Here is a 17,889-nt window from a genome sequence, read left to right as displayed (position 1 = left end):
AAGCTTTTGGCTAATGCAATAAAATATCTTGCCAGAATGCTTGGCCCTTAAATGTAACTTCCTACCCCTTCCCTTGTCTTTCTCCTCCCAAGTCACCCCACATCTGTCCCATTCCAGCATTCCTGGGTACACTTATTTGGCACATGCCATGGATGCTGCATGCCATGGATGCTGCCTGTGTGGTGCTGAGGTATGTGCCAGTCCTGGGACACAGGACTCAGCAAATACCTACACAGCATTTTAGGGCCAGTCCAAGTCCTGGCATTTGGCTATATGGAAGTGCTATAGCATTGGGCTGTATGGAAATGCTGTGATATACAGTGGGATCCTTCATTGCCCTCAAGGGTGTAGCTTTGATGCAATAATACAAGGAGAATACAGCCCTAGTTAAGCTAAGTGCCTCAACGAGCAATACTCTTTCCTCACACTGATCCTTTAACAAACCTGCTCTCCAGTTTTCCAATGTTGCCTCACTTCCAACTTTGTGTAGCAATCTTAGCCATTTCTGAAGTGTTTTTCTTTGTAAAGGAGGAATACAAGATGACTGCGTGGCCCGTTTTTCTGGTCCGACATGTTTGATTTTTCTTCTGTTTTATTTTGTTCTTTCTTAGAGTATAGAAAGGCTGAAAGGCTCCATTACACTGGAGTCTAACAACCTATTTATTTCTTTTATCACTTCCATTCTGCCTGCATAATGGATGTTGCTCTCCAAGCTGTGCATATATTAGCCATCACTGCTAGGGAACAAAGAAAGATGTGTTACCCTGAGAAAACTGCTATTGTTAAACAAAGCAGCAGGTGTCTTGAATCAGACCTCGTGGGCTGATTAAAATACTGCTGCTTCTCCTGACATTGCTTTCCATTTGTTGCACTTCAATCCCTAATTCTGATTAGGCCAAGTGTGTCCTTGGGAGTTCTGTGTTTAGGAGGAAGAAACATGTGACAGGACAAATATCTACTTCCCTGTAATTGAGGATAATAATGCTCACGCTGGCTCACCAGCAGGGCGTTCTTCTGGGAAGAGCAGAATAATCCTTATATCTATTCCTTCCAGATTGTATTCCGGCTGCCACACTCCTCCGTGAACCACAACAGAGCCCTTTCCACCAGCTTCTTTTGGAGAGTGGAAACTTCTCTCAGGGAAGAGTGATAGACTCAGAATTTATTTATTAAACAAAAATGTGCTGAGCCAGGCCTCCCACGGGTTTTGCTATTCTGGACTGGGAAAGATTATTGATCGCTGATCGCGGGGCACCGCCCATTTGTGAATTATGCAAAACGGAAACAGCTGTGCATAGCTGAAAACATGACTGCTGGGACGTGGACCTGGAAACAAAAATAAAGACAAGCCTTTCTAGATTGCTTGTAGCCTAGAAAACAACTGTGAGAGTGTTTTAATTTGCTGGGGCTGCCGTAATAAAATACCCCAAATGGGATGGTACTTAAAATAACAGAGATTTATTTTCTCACAACTTTGGAGTCTAGAAGTGCAAATCAAAGTGTCAGCAGAGTCATGCTTCCTCTGAAGTCTGTACCGTGCTAGTGGTCGATTGCCAGAAACTCATGGCATAAGTCAGTCCTGCCTCTGTCATATGGCTGTCTTCCCTGTTTCCCACTGACTGTGTCCACGTTTCCTCTCTTACTGATACCAGTCATAATGGATTAGGACCCATTAATCCCATTTGGCCTCACCCTAATTAGTAACATCACCAAAGATCCTATTTCCAAATAGGAGCCCATTCCTGGAACCAGGAATTAGGATTTGAACATATCTTTGAGGGGGGAACACAATTTATGCAATAGCTGAGGGTTGTAGTTAGTTGGGAGAAAGATTGTGGGCAGTTTGAGGGTAGGAACCCTCAACACCTAGAGCCCTCATTATTTGACTAATTGTTAAGCAAATATGTCAAAGATTAGAACAATATCTTAAGAACTAGTTCCTGGAATCTTTTTAGAAAAGGAAATTAAAGTATAATTCAGAAATATAGATCTCATTTATCATGAAACCAGACCAGGCTTTAAACTCTTATGCTTGCTCACAGCAGATTAGAAGTTGAAATTGAATAAGGTTTTTTCCAACAGTATTTTCTGCCACCTGAGAAAGTGGTTTCAAAGACTCTCTTGTCAAACTTCCTCCTCACTCTGCACTCAAGAATGAAAAACATTTGATAGTTATTTCTCACAATGTACTTAACATCAGCTCTGGTCTCTGCCCCAAGGAAATACCCACCTGCAGTTATATCACGGTTTGGCCTCAGGCAGAAGGCATGCCCATCCCTCCCAGCCAGACACGGGCTGAGTAGGGCTGCAGCACATTGCCTCTGAGACTCGGGTGGAATCAGAACATGCTATATGTCTTATTTCCCCCTATTTTATTTTGGCTCCTTCCCAACTTAAAGAGTATAATTACCTAAGCACACTAAAATCCTGTTTTTTCACTGTGGGAATGGAAGTGAGAATCAAACACCTATTCTTTCCCAAGTCTCTTCTAAAAATACGTTTTATGGTTGGAGGCTCTAGCAATTCATTCTTACCATAACATAGTGTGCTGGTTTGAAAGGAAGCATGCCCCCTAAGAAACTCATGTTTTAATATAAATCCCATTTCATAAAGGTAGAATAATCTCTATTCAATACTGTATGTTTGAAACTGTAACGAGATCATCTCCCTGGATGATGTGATTTAGTCAAGAATGGTTGTTAAACTGGATTAGGGGATGACATGTCTCCACCCATTTGGGTGGGTCTTGATTGGTTTATTGGAGTCCTATAAAAGAGGAAATATTTTGGAGAATGAAAGATTCAGAGAGAGCAACACTACGAAGCAGAGAGTCCACCAGCCAGTGACCTTTGGAGATGAAGAAGGAAAACACCTCCCGGGGAGCTTCATGAAACTGGAAGCCAGGAGAGAAAGCTAGCAGGTGACGCCGTGTTCACCATGTGCCCTTCCAGCCGAGAGAGAAGCCCTGACTGTGTTCACCATGTACCTTTTCACTTGAGAGAGAGGCCCTGAACTTCATCGGCCTTCTTGGACCAAGGCGTCTTTCCCTGGATACCTTTGATTGGTCATTTCTACGGACTTGTTTTAACTGGGACATTTTCTTGGCCTTAGAGGTGTGGACTAGCAACTCATTAAATTCCCCTTGTTAAGAGCCGTTCCCGTTTCTGGTGTGTTGCGTTCCAGCAGCTAGCAAACTAGAACACACAGCTATTAATACAACAGGTTAGATATTTTGGAAAACAGTTCCCACATGTTCAGATTCCTACAGGAATTGGTCCTAGTGATTTATCGAAACACATTTTGTCACTTAGTTCTAAAGAAGCCTCTGGTAAATTGTTTACTACTTCTCCTAATGAGTATGTCTTTACCCTTGAAAAAACAGTTCCAGTTCAGTTAGATGTAATAAGCATTCATTGAGAATTTACTGTGCCTCCTATATTAAACTTCAAAGAAGAGATAGAATTTCCCTTTCCTTAGTGTGGTATTTCTCAACTGGAAAAGAGAAGGTTGCATGTCAGAATCCCCTGGGCAGGTAGGGAGGGAGAAAAATGTACAACTTGAAAAAAGACCTAGTCAACATTACAATATATTTTATTTGGAAAAAGCAAAGCTATATTATTTCATAAAGTGAATGACAGAAAATAAAGCTGAACAAAAATTTGGGGCTGAAAGTGATATGGAGAAGATGCAAGGATTCTCAAAATCAAGGGAGAGGTGACGTGCTGGGAGGGCTTTCCTGCCCTCAGGTTTTGAAGTCTGTGCAGAGAGGGTGGTGGAGAGCGGTTCTGCGGCCCAGAAAAATTCTGCAAAAATGTGTTTTATCCATCTTTTGAAGACCTGAAAGTAGACAAATTAATTCAGGCTCAAGCTGCCTTTTCTGCACACCTCGCCAACCCAGCCGTTTTGTCAGAAGCTTCTGCTCCCATCGCTCAGGGTGGAAGTCTCTACCCTAAACTGTATCCAGAGCTCTCAATCCATGGACCTGGGTCTAAATGAAGAAGAAATACATGCAAATATGGCCATGGTCTCTGGAGAACCTGCACAGGGGTTGGTAGTAAGACCTTCATGTGTGAACAGTATGGTGACTCTAGTAATGGTAATGAGGTTGGGATTGGATGAGCAGAAATTAAGCATGGGATTCGTGAGGCTATTTTGTGTAAGGATCAAGACGGAAAAATTGTTCTCAGACTTAAATCAGCAGATAACGGTGTATTTATCCAGCAAGTCCAAGCTAATTCTCAAGTGTCTTTGGTTGGTCTGGAATCTGGTGATCAAGCACTCCAGACTAAGGGTGAAAACTGCTGGTTGGAGCTCTGATGAAGCACATGAAGCACTCAAACAGGATTTTGGAGAGAGGATTACTATGACTATTTGTGACAGGCCCTTTGAGCAGACTATTGTGTGCATAATGATAATACTGGACATGTTGGCTTTATCTTCGGGAATGGAAAAATTATGTCCATGATGAAAAACAGCTTTGCAACCAGAAACAGTGTTCTCACAGAACCCAACATCTGTGAAATCAATGAGCAGAATGTCATTGGATTGAAGGACTCTCAAATTGCAGACATACTGTTGACATCTAGGACTGTAGTTATTGTAACTATCATGCCTGCTTTTATCTTTGAACCTAATATTAAGTGGATGGCACCAAGCATGATTAGAAGCCTGATAGATCACAGCATTCCTGAGGTTTAAAGGTCAATTTCATAATGGAAACTTTGCTGAACGACTCTATGCAGTTTACTTCTTCAGCAGCTTCAGTATCATGCACATGAAGCTTTCCCAGAGCCAAGTAGCATATGCTGCATGGAGACCTTTCTGTCTTCCATATGGCTGGGAATCTTACTGTATGATCTGATATCTTGTCCAAACTTCAAAATAGTTGTAGCCTTATCCTAGTTTTACTGATGTGAAACTTTCAAAAGATATATAGACTTTCATAGACTAGTTTATCTACCGGAAACTTGATGCTTTCCACAAGCCATTATGATGAAGATGACTGATAAAGGCTCTTAGCTTGAACCACATATATATAGTGAGTACTTTTATTTCTATGGTAAACTGCATTTTTAATGTGTAGCCTTATCACATTTAGAATGATTGCCTTTGATAGTTTTTTCCTAGTTCTGTTTATGTGGGTATGTGTGTGTGTAAGATACCAACTAAGTAACACTGGCTTCATTTCATATAAGCATTATACAGTGTGTGTAGATGCAAAACAATATGAATATGATTACCTTCACTTAAAGCTGTCGCCTTAACCATGTTAATGAAGCCTCTAGAATAAAAGCCAAAATATAATTAATTGCTGTCTTTATAAAATACAAAATGTAGTTCTATACTAAACTGAAATGTACACTAACAATTTCACAGTAGTTATTAAGCTATAGCAGAGCTATTTAATTGTATTTGACATTTTCTAGTCATTGCACTTTGGCATTCTTAACATTATATAAACTAGCTACTTTGGAACTGTCTTAGAATGTTGTCATTGTCCCATGTCCTGACTCCTCCCTGCAAACAAAATGGCAGTGACACTTTATCCTGATATTTTTGTTTTATGCTTATTCTAATTACATATAAATTATGTATGCATAAATAAAAGTTAAATTTCAAAAAAAATCAAGGGAGGGGTTGACAATTCAGATACTTATGTTTATCAGAAGAAAGCATGGATTTTTTTTGAAGCTGAGAAATGCTGCTCAGGCTAATGGCAGAGCATAAAATGTAAAGATGATGGAGAATTACTGTGTGGTAAGTTCCATAATAGTGCTATAGTTATATAAAAAGTAACAGGAATACCATAGGATGCAGAGACTAAAGGGAAGGAAAGTTAGGAGGATATCACAGAGGTAGGGATATTTTAGATGATTCTTGAAGGATGACCAGAAATTCAGCAAGTAGAGACAAGAAAAAAGACCTTGTACGGAGAGGAAATGCCATTTTCAAAAAGCTCAGAGACACGAAGGAAAAGGCATACTAAATGGATGTAGGCAACTTCGTATGGCTTTATCACAGGATGGATTGGGTGGGATTGAAAGAAATAAGGGTGGAAAGATTGTGAAAGACTTCAAATGAACTGGAATGTTGCTTTTATTTATCTGAAGGCTTGTGTATTTGTTTAGTTGTTTCCTTTTAGTTCACTTGTTCCCAAAAGACTTCAAGAAGGCTTACAAGGATCCAAGATAGCATAACTTGAAAGTAGATATAAGAAATAAAAGAAATGTGGAATATAAACTGGAGGCATTAATGATGCTAAAAATGCATGCTATAATAATCTACACATTTGCTTTCAAGTTTTTCAGTAATTCAGCGTGCATACTGATAAGCCAATTACTCAGGAGACATACTAGAACTAAGAATAGATGGACTATCTTCCAAGGCATCTCATAAAGAGGAAGGGACAGTGTCCTGGCCAGCAATAGCAAGTTTTCTGGGCAATTCGCTATAGCAACTTTCATTATAGGCTGATCGCATTACTATTAAGTGCACTTCAGTAAAAGCCATTCTTTGGGGGTGGGGGTGGGGTGGGAGGGGTGGCTAATGCCACAAAGGACAGGTACCCAGCTCTCTGCTGACCTAACTTGATGCAAGAGTACATTTTAAACTATCTGAGCCATAAGGAAGGGCAACTGATCTTCATGTCTTTCGGGCAATGATCCACTATTTTTCTCAGACAAGTTTCTCATAAACATTAGTTGGGGAGCTGAGAGGATGAGCCCAAGACTGTATTCCCTGCTTTTTTGTGCTGCTTGTTGAAAGTTTTCTCATATGTTAAGGAAGATAGTTGCACTGGGATTAGAATCCTTTTGCAAAGGCTATTATCTAACAAAACCATCCCACCTCTGCCAGTTCAAGGGAATCTCATGGGTAGAGCCAAGTCCCCTTGGAGGGTTTTTTGGGTTTTTTCACTTTTTAAATTATATAATATAACATAATTACAAAGCAAAGAAAGAAAAAAGCAATAGTTTTCAAAGGACTCTCTAACAAGTAGTTACAAGACAGATCCCAGAGTTTGTCATGGGCTATCATACCATCATCTCAGATTTTTCCTTCTAGATGCTTCAGAACACAGGAGGAATAAATATTCTTTTATCATCACAATCAACTTTTTTCTTTTTTGTGAAAAACAATATATACACAAAAAAGGAATACATTTCTAAGCACAACACAACAATTAGTTGAGGAACAGATTTCAGAGTTTGGTATGGGTTACGTTCCACAATTGTAGGTTTTTACTTCTAGCTGCTCTAAAATACTGGAGACTAAAAGAAATATCAATATGATGATTCAGCAATCATATTCATTTGTTAAACCCGACCTTCTCTATATAACTCCACCATCACCTTTGCTCTTTCTATCCCACTCTTTAGGGGTATTTGGGCTATGGCCATTCTAACCTTTTCACTTTGGAAGGGGCTGTTGATAATATGGGGTAGGGAGATGGAACTAGCTGATGTTCTGGAGAGGCTGGGCCCTCTAGGTTTCAGAACTTATCTGGTCCAGGGACCCATCTGGAGCTTGTAGGTTTCTGGAAAGTTACTGTAGTCCACGGAATCTTATATAATGCCCTACGTGTTCTGTAGGATTCGTTGGAATGGTTTTGGTTGGGGTTTGGCAAGTTATGATAGGTAGTAATGTTTAACTGAAGCTTGCGTAACAGTGACCTCCAGAGTAGCCTCTCAACTCTATTTGAACTCTCTCAGCCACTGATATTTTATTAGTTACACTTTTTTACCCCTTTTTATCAGGATGGAATTGTTGATCCTACAGTGCCAGGGCCAGATATCCCTGAGAGTCCTCTCCCACGCTGCCAGGGAGATTTTCACCCCTGGATGTCACGTCCCACGTAGGGGGGAGGGCAATGGTTTCACTTACAGAATTGGGCTTAGAGAGAAAGAGGCCACATCTGAGCCACAAAAGAGATCCTCCAGAAGTAACTCTTAGGCATACCTATAGGTAGGCTAAGCTTCTCCACTACCTACATAAGTTTCACAAGAGCAAGCCTCAAGATCAGGCACTTGGCCTATTGATTTGGGTGTCCCTAATGTTTGACAGAGTATGAGGGGTTTCCCCAGTGGTAAAGTTTAATAGCTCTCTATTTTCTCTACCATTCCTCAAGGGACTTTGCCAATACTTTTTTATTATCTACTTAATATGTTTTAGGATGTATCTAGGCATTACATTAAGTTATACAGGATTAAAGGCTGTCATTCTTATTCCTTGAAGGTTTTTAAGTATGGGATTGTTGTGACAGTTTTAGAAAGATGATTTTGGTATAAGTGTGGAGAATGGCTTGAAATGGAGAAAGGAGTTAGGGAAGTAGGAGGCTTTTGGAATATGTTAGGTAAGCATTAATGAGGGCCTACTCTGAGACAATTATTGTAGAACTGGAGAATGGGGACTCAGGAGTGAATTTAGAGATAGAAGATACAAGTGAGATTGTATTGAGTGGGGAGAGAATGGGATTAAGTTTGGAGCACTGACAATAAGGAATTCAGAAATAAGATGATTTCCAAGATATAACTCAGTAAAGATGAAAGAAAAAATGGATCTTTCTGCCATTATTCCTTCATTTTACACTTGCCTTATCATGATAATGTGGTTTCATTGGTTCTGAGTCTGATTTTATTTTTGGGTCACAAATAAATGCTTGTTATTGGACTGTCCCTTGAAAGATGTTTCTGTAATTCTTTTTTTGCCATATGTAATTTCTGCCCTACAATTTCCTGGGTTTTACCGATATCATAAAGACTATGTCTGGTTTATTCTGCAATTAGTCGTGACATATTTTTATTAGAGTAGGAGGGCTTTTTAATCTGGAGTTCATTTTATTCCTGGCTTCTAATATAATATTTTATCCAGTTTCTAAGAATATTCAGTAAATTATTGCGTCTGTAATTTTCTGTAAATATATAATACCATTATTTCCTAAATTTGGGTGTCCATTTGGGTGCTTGCATTTTTTTATTGACGTTTCCAACACGAAAATAAAATGATGAGATTTCAAGGATTTTCTGTCTTCTGGAATAATGTTGAACTGAATCATATTATATCATGATTATTCTTTGACATTGTTTGATTTACTGCAAAAATATTTTTTGCCATGGCTTTCTCCGAGTCTTCATAAATTAAAAAACTTAATGAAATCACAAAGGAAGATAGATGATAAAGATTGAGATGGTATAATCTAGGAATGCCTAGAGTGTATAATGATAGTGACTAAATGACCAAATTTAAAAAATGTTTTTGCATGAGGAAGAACAAAAGAATGTCATTACTACAGTGTGCTGAAAATAGATGGTAATTAATATTTTAAACTTTCAACTTATGTGTGAGACTAAAGCAAAAAACGTTTATTTGGTACAAATTTATACTTTGACTAGTGCATCTCCTAATATAACTTATGTAGATAGTTGGTTGAACACCTTAAGTACATGGAACTTTGTATAGGACATGAGATTTTGTTGGTTTGTCCAGGTGATGCCCTGATGAATCCCAGAGTGATTTGATCAGTGAGTGGAAAAGTATTTGCAAAGTCCCCTTCGAGGAATGGTGAGAACGGGGGAAAACTCAACTTCCCCAAGTTGAATTCTTGATATTCTCACAAGCAGTGTGGGCAACCAAAGCTATAGGCTGAGCCCCCAGGCTTGGGGTTTGTTCATATGAAACTTAACCCCAAGGGGGATAGGTCAAGCCTACTTAAAATTAGGCCTAAGAGTTACCCCCTAGAGAACCTCTTTTGTTGCTCAGATGTGGCTTCTCTCTCCAGCCAATACAGCAAGCAAACTCACCACCCTCCCCTGTCTACATGGGACATGACTCCCAGGGGTGTGGATCTTCCTGGCAATGTGGGACAGAAATCCCAGAATGAGCTGAGATTCAGCATCAAGGGATTGAGAGAAATTCTAGAATGAGCTGAGACCCAGCATCAAGGGATTGAGAAAACCTTCTCAACCAAAAGGGGAAAGAGTGAAATGAGACAAAGTGTCAATGGCTGAGAGATTCCAAACAGAGTCGAGAGGTTATCCTGGAGGTTACTCTTACGCATTAAGTAGATATCACCTTGTTAACCAAGATGTAATGGAGAGACTGGAGGGAACTGCCTGAAAATGTAGAGCTGTGTTTCAGTAGCCATGTTTCTTGATGATGATTGTATAATGATATAGCTTTCACAATGTGACTGTGTGATTGTGAAAACCTTGTGTCTGATGCTCCCTTTATCTACCTTGTCAACAGATGAGTAGAACATATGGAATAAAAGTAAATAATAGGGGGAACAAATGTTAAAATAAATTTAGTTTGAAATGCTAGTGATCAATGAAAGGGAGGGGTAAGGGGTATGGCATGTAAAATTTTTTTTTCTATTTTTGTTTTATTTTTCTGTTGTCTTTTTATTTCTTTTTCTGAATTGATACAAATGTTCTGGGAAATGATCATGATGATGAATATTGCAACTATGTGATGATATTGTGAATTGCTGAGTGTATGTGTTGGGACTGTTTGTGTTTCTTTCTTGTAATTTTATTTAATTAATAAAAATTTTTTAAAAATTAAAAAACTTTCCTTCAACATCTCGATGAATTATTTTAATGAAGTATAATATTGTGCTGATTTATGTACCCTAGAAAAGCCATGTCTTAATCCTAATCCAATTTTGTGGGAGCAACCGTTTCTTTTAAATCCTATCCAGTACTGTATGCTGGAAACGGATTATATTATCTCCACAGAGTTGTGACTCACCCAATTGTGGGTATTAACCTTTGGTTAGAGGGAGATGTGACTCCACCCAAACTCTTCATCAAGAGGGGAAGAGAGAAATGAGACATAACTTGGGCTTGATTAGTTTACTAGAATCCTTTAAAAGAGGAAGCATTTTGGAGAGAGTCCCTTTCTCAGAATGGCGAGATAGCCATGAGAACTACCATGGAGCTGAAGAATGCAAACATCCCTGGGAGGGCTTCATGAAACAAGAAGCCTGGAGAGAAAGCTAGCAGATGCTATGTTCACCATGTGCTTTTCCAGTTGAGAGAGAAATCCTGAACTTCATTGGCCTTTCTTGAGTGAAAGTAACCTCTTGATGGTGCCTTAATTTAGACATTTTTATAGACTTGCTTTAATTGGGACATTTTCATGGCCTTAGAATTGTAAACTTGCAACTTGTTAATTCTTCTTTTTAAAAGCCATTTCATTTCTGGTATATTGCATTCTGGCAGCTTGCAAACTAGAACAAAATATATATGCAGAAAATTTCAGAAATATAAGCACAGAACTTGATGAATTTTTACACTGTGACCATAGCCATGAAATGCCCACCTAGATCAAGAAATAAAACACTACTAGAATCCCCCTTGGGCCCTTTCCAGTCAGTCTCCCCACTTTCCAAATGGCAACTACTCTTCCATCTTCTAAACCAATAAATTAGTTTTGTTTCTTTTTTAGTATATATGAATGTTATCATATAACATTAACTTCTTGTGTCTGACTTCTTTAACTTAAAAGTACTTTTGAGATTCTCTATATAGTAGCATCTATAATTGATTTGTTCCTTTTTGCTTTTTGTAGTATTAAATTGCATGAATATATCTCAATTTATTTTTCCATTGCACTGTTGATGGGCATGTGGATTGTTTGCAGTTTCTGGCTACTATAAATAATGCAAACATTTGTAAATGTCTTTTGGTGCCCATATGTGTCCATTTCTATTGGGTACATGCACAGGAGTGAAATTATGTAAAGAAACACAAAGCTAACAGTTTTCATGAGGATTCTTTTGAATTTTATAATATTGTATACTGTACACATACAATCATATTATCTGCAAATAATGAGAGTTTTCTAATATTCTTTCTATTATATGTTTTTTCTTGACTTATTGCATTGTCTAAGACCTTCAGAACATTGATGAATAAAAGTGATAACATTCCCAAGCTCAGGAAGAAAACTTTCATACTAAAATTAAGTATGACATTTGCTGTAGGCATTTTGTAAATGCCCCTTATCAGGTTAATGAAGTTCCTTTCTTTACCAAATATGTTAAAAGTTTATCGCTGCTTTATTTTTATATCATGAATGATTTTGAATTTTTTATTATTGATGGTTTTTCTGCTTTTATTGGATTGAACATATAATAGTTATCCTTTTTCTGTTAATGCCATAAATTGCATTGGTTGATTTTCAAATATTAAGCTATGTTGCATTCCTGGAATAAACTCAACTTGGTTGTGATATATTTTTATGCATCACTGGATTAAGTTTGCTAATATCTTGTTTTGGGATTTTGCTTTTATTATGGAACATATTGGCCTATATTTTTCCTTCCTTATATTGTTCTTGTCAGGATTTAAGTTCCAAGGTCATGCTGATCTCATTAAACAAATTAGGAACTTTTCCCTTTTATTCTATTCTCTTAAATAGTTAATGGAAGATTTCCTCTTTCATCATTGGGTAAAATTCACCAGCAACGTCATCTGGGCCTGGGAATTTTGTATATGCTTACAGAAGATTTCAAATTATAAATTAAATAGCTAAATATCTATCTATATATAGATATATAGATACATAGATATAGATATAAATATATAGATATATATAGAACAATTCATACTTTATTTTTTCTGCATAAATTTTGGTAAATTTTATTTTTCTAGGAATTTGTAAATTCATTGAAATTTTGAAAGGTGCTTATGTATCTTCTTATCTTTTTAATATCTGTAGAATATGTAGCGGTATCTTCCTTTTATTCCTAACATTCAGGATTCATATCTGCTTTTAAATTTTTTCCTTGGTCAATCTCAAAGGTGGTAAATCAATTTTATTATCAATGAGTTTCACACTTTTTGGTTCAAGACCTCTTTATACTCTTAAAAATTATTGAGTGCTCCAAAGGTTTTTGTTTCTAAAGGTTATATATATATATATATATATATATATATATATATATATATATATATCAGTATTTACCATATTAGAAACTAAAACTTGAGAAATTTTAGAATATTAATTAATTAAAAAGCCAATATATTTTAGCATAAATTGCATCTGTTTATGAAAATAACAATTTAATGAAAATAGCTATATTTTTCCAAACAAAAAAATTAGCTGAGTGGCCTTGTTTTGCATTCCAAATCTCTTTACTATCTGGATTAACAGACTATAACTGATTCTCATATCTATTTTTGCTCTCAATCTGTTGTAATAGCATGTGTCATGTGACACTGGGAAACTTTCAGCTGTGAGAGAATGAGAATGAAAAAGGAAAATAATATTTTAGTATTATTATGAAAATTATTTTTAGTATTTGGACCCCTTGAAAGGGACTTAGGGATCCTCAGACCACACATCGGAAACCACAGTATTAGTCTTCATGAAAAGCCAACTTTGATTTTTATTCTCACTTGCTATTTCCTTAAGTTCTGCTCCCCATATGCAACATTCCCTCCACAGTGCCTTTTGAAGAGCAAAAATTGTTAAATTTGATAAAGCCTGCTTTTTTTGGCTCATCGTTTAGTGCGGTATTTAAGGAATTCTTGCTTAACCCAAAGTCACCAAAATTTTAATCTTCTTTTTTCCTTCCAGAGGTTTTATAGCTTAGGATTTACATTTAGATTGATGATCCATTTTGAGTTTATTTTTATGTGTGGTGAGAAATATGGATTGAAGTTCATTCTGTTGTGTATCTTCTAGAGATATGAATGAAGCTGATCTGGATAGGACTAAGGGAAATCAGGATACTGGGTAAAGAATGATAAGGCCTGTATTTTCAAACCTCAACCTCTGTGTGAGACTAAAGGGAAAGATGTTTATTCGGTGCGAAATTTATATTTTGGGCAGCACATTATCTAACTTAACTTGTATGGTCAGTTTTTACTTGAACACTGTAATTACATGGAATCTTGACTAGGGTGTGAAATCTCGTTGGTTTGTACAGGTTAGTGTGATGCCCAGATATATCCTAGAGTAATCTGGGCAAAGAATAAAAAAGTATTTGCAAAGTCCCCTTGAAGGGTTAGGGAGAAAGGAGGAAATATTCAACTTCCCCATCTGGAGAATTCCTGATATTCTCACAAGCAGTGGGGAAAACCAATTCAATAGTCTGAGCCCTCAGTCTTGGGGCTCGCCCCTATAAAGTTTATTCCTGCAAAGGGGAGACTAAGCCTACTGATAATTGTGCCTAAGAGTCACCACCAGAGTGTCTCTTTTGTTGCTTAGATGTGGCCTCTCTCTGAGCCAACTTGGCAGGTGAACTCACTATCCTCTCCCCACGTGGGACATGACTCCCAGGGGTCTAAATCTCCCTGGCAATGTGAAACATGACTCCTGGGGATGAGCCAGGATCCCACATCATGGAAACGTGAAAACCTTCTTCATCAAGAGGGGAAGAGAGAAATGAGAGAGGATAAAGTCTCAGTGGCTGAGAAATATTAAACAGAGTTGGGAGGTTATTCTGGAGGTTATTCTTGCACAGTATATAGATATCCCTTTTTAGTTTATGGTATATTGGAGTGGCTAGAGGGAAGTACCTGAAACTGTTGAACTGTGTTCCAATAGCCTTGATTCTTAAAGAAGACTTTATAACTATATACCTTTTACAATGTAACTGTGTGGTTGTGCAAACGTTGTATCTGATGCTCCTTTTATCCAGGATTTGGACAGATGGGTAAAAAAAATAAGGATAAAAATAAATAAATAATAGGGGGGATAAAGGGTAAAAATTGGGTAGATTAAAATACTGTGGGTCAATGAGAGGGAGGGGTAAGGGGTATGGGATGTATGAGTTCTTTTTTTTCCTTTCTCTGGAGTGAAGCAAATGTTCTAAAATGATCGTGGTGATGAATATACAACTATGTGATGATATTGTGAGCCACTGATTATATAATATGATTTGACTGTACGTGTGTGGGTATTTCTCAATAAAAAATATTTTTTAAAAATTCTGCTTCAGCAGAACTGCCTGCCCTGTCCTCTGCCACCACTCATTCATTGGGAAAATGTTTGTTGGCTCCCTACCACACAGCTATGCCTACCGTGCACTGTGCTATGAGCCCTGATACTGCCATACGGTAGATGAACAAGTTTCCTGGTCTCCGGAGTGAGGGATGGCTGGAGGTGCTGTCTGAGCCCATAGTAGCTCTGCTCAAATATCTAGCAGGAAATCTGGCCCTGATGCAATGGAGAGATTTATGACTCTTCTGGCTGCTCATTGCTGGTGAACCATTCCTGCTAGGAAAGCACAAACACCGCCAAGAGATACTACTGGGAGGGGTTCCTATGCAGATGTACAAACCCATGTGCCTCTAAACTGAGCCAAACATGGTAGTCAGGCAGTATGCTGGCACTGTCAGCTGTCACTTGCCTGCTTTTGGATCCTGCTGTGAGACTTGATCTAGATTCTAGAATAATTCTGGAGCTTCCAGAAGGGATTGAGCCTACGCCTTTGAGATAATGTTGCCTAGAATGAATCCTGAGGCTTGAGGCCTGGCCAAATAAATGGCCTCGTACATTTAGCCAGAAGGGAAAGGGAACACCTGCCCAATCCATTTATCAAGCCCACAAGGCCCCAGCTCAGATAATACCCCACAGCCTCACAATTGGGAGGGCTCTCCCCTCGTCTGTGTTGAGTGTTTTCTGACACTCAGCTCCATAGGTCCCCAAGTACGGGGAAGCAGGTGCTTAGTACGTTCTGTCCTGCTCTCTTTTCTCTAGCCTCTGACCTTGAGTCCGTGGGCCTCATCAAATTCACACTCCTTTTGCTATGCCTGCTACCGCCTGCCCACAGACCTCCTGCTTCCCAACTCCTTACCCTTCAGATCTCAGCTAAAACCTTTCCAAAGAGAAGCCTTCCCTCCCACACCAGGCTTGAGTCCCCTATTAAACATTCTCATTGCTTTTAGGATAACTGTAATCAATATTTATGGATTCTGTTTTAAATAGCTACCTCTAGTCTGTAAACTTCTGGGGAATTGGATCTATATCTGACATGTTCACCATTATATCCCCGTGTCTAACAAATGCCCAGCACTTGGTGCTTTCCACACGTATTTGTTAAATGGATGAATGGACAGCCTAGTTCAGGGCTCCTTCTTCTTAGCTAAATAGCTCCTTTAATCTTTTTACTCACCATACCCAGGCAGGAGCCCAAGAGAATCTAGGCTGGGAGAGGAATTTGAATGACTTATACTACACAGGGTTTAGAGAAACCCCGCCCCCTGCCAAACTCTTCCTCTTGGCTCTTCACTCAAGGATGGATTTTCTCTCCAGGAGGCCTCTCAGTCCTCCCCTAAATAAACATGAGTCCCTTTCCCCCAATGTATGTTCCCCATCCAGAGAGCCAAGATTGGCAGAAGCCCTGCCTATTCCCACAAAGCAGTCACCCCAGCCACCAGAGAGTTCCCTGGCTGGCCCTGCAAACCCTATTATTAAAGTTAGCCTAATTCTCAGGCTGGCTGCATTTGGGTATGAGGTTTCCTTTCAGGGTGAGGAAAATGTTTTGGAACTAGATAGAGGCGATATTTGTGTAACATTGGGAATGTACGAAATGCCCCTGAATGGTATACTCTAAAATGGTTAAATTTATGTTATATGAATTTTACCTCAATAAAAAAAGGAATCATAATCCTCAGGGAAAATAGAATTGCTCTCACAAGAAAATTCTCGTGGGATTTCAATATATCATCTCTGGGGTCATAGAATTCCTGGAGATTGACACACATCCACCCTCACTCTGGACTTAATCTACTACTTAAAGAGTCCATTTTTAAAAAAACAACTTTTAATAGCAAATTGTTGGCATGGAGGAAAGCCATAACAGAAGAAAATGAAAATATCTTCTGACTAATCACTGAATATACCCTTTTTAGAAATATTATTCTACATAACTTCATCAATCAAAATGCTTCTTTGGTGTTACATTTCAGAATATATGAGATGGATTTTGTTTTCATGAAGTTTTAGTTATACTAAATTAACAATATGTAAATTCTGGATGGATTCCATAAGTTATGCTATTGTAACTGCAAATGAATTCATTTATTCAGTCAACAAATATTTTTTGAGTAACTTCTATGTGTCAGCCAAAGTGCTAGGGAAACAGAGATGAATAAGGCATATACCATGCAAAAATTCATGATCTAATAATCATAGGTAATTATTTAGATGCTTGTGTTGCAAATATAGAAAAAACTATATCAGCAGGTAAGGGTGAGCTTCAAGGAAGCCATACCCTGTTTGCCATGGTCACTGCTGTATCCCAGCCATGACAGCAGGACTGGATGTTGGAAACCGTCAGCAAATACCTGTTGATAAATGGATGAAACTTTCCACAATTAATACACTGTCTTCACTGTTTTATGTGGTTCTTATGTGATCCAGCATCGACTCAAATCATAAATGCCTCATTTATTGATAATATTCTGAAAAAGGCAAGGAATGCATTCGCCCTTTCTTATACCCTCCTCAGAGTGCCAAAGTCATTTCCATGTCAAATCTTCAGACTGTCTGCTTTTAATTCAGTTAGCTTGCTCACATAAATGGGCCCAGGACTATAGAGAAATCCCTATGGAAAAAGGCATCTGACCTCCTCTGCTGCCTCCTTTCTCCTCTCCGTCACCAGCTCCTTTCTGTTTTCTGGTGATTCTGACTTCCACACTAGCTTCTACTCTCTGCCCAGGCACTTGGACTTAATGGCTGATTTGGTCCATGGTGCCCCCACTCAAGGCAACTTCTAGCATCTCAATCCTTCCCTGAACCTTGGCCTGAAAAAATAATGGTGATCTTTCAATGATCAAGAAGAACCTTTTATTAATATCCCTATTTGTTTAATGCATACCTTTTAAACTGTTAGTATTACTGTTCAGGGATTAGCGACTGGTGCCCCAGCCCAAAACA

General features: G+C 38.4%; 1 long non-coding RNA gene and 1 pseudogene across 2 annotated transcripts in view; one reads left to right on the top strand and one right to left on the bottom strand.

Moving 5' to 3' along the window:
- LOC143661567 (uncharacterized) overlaps window positions 1–17,889 on the bottom strand; it is a 100,433-nt gene that overhangs the window by 30,386 nt on the left and 52,158 nt on the right. The gene's annotated exons all lie outside the window — the stretch shown is intronic.
- LOC143661678 (syntenin-1-like) lies at window positions 144–4,698 on the top strand (annotated as a pseudogene).

Source organism: Tamandua tetradactyla, chromosome 17 (assembly GCF_023851605.1).
Source record: "Tamandua tetradactyla isolate mTamTet1 chromosome 17, mTamTet1.pri, whole genome shotgun sequence".
In the NCBI taxonomy this organism is placed as follows: domain Eukaryota; kingdom Metazoa; phylum Chordata; class Mammalia; order Pilosa; family Myrmecophagidae; genus Tamandua; species Tamandua tetradactyla.
The sequence above is the reverse complement of the archived record's forward strand: the minus strand, read 5'-3'. Positions and strand labels throughout refer to the sequence as shown.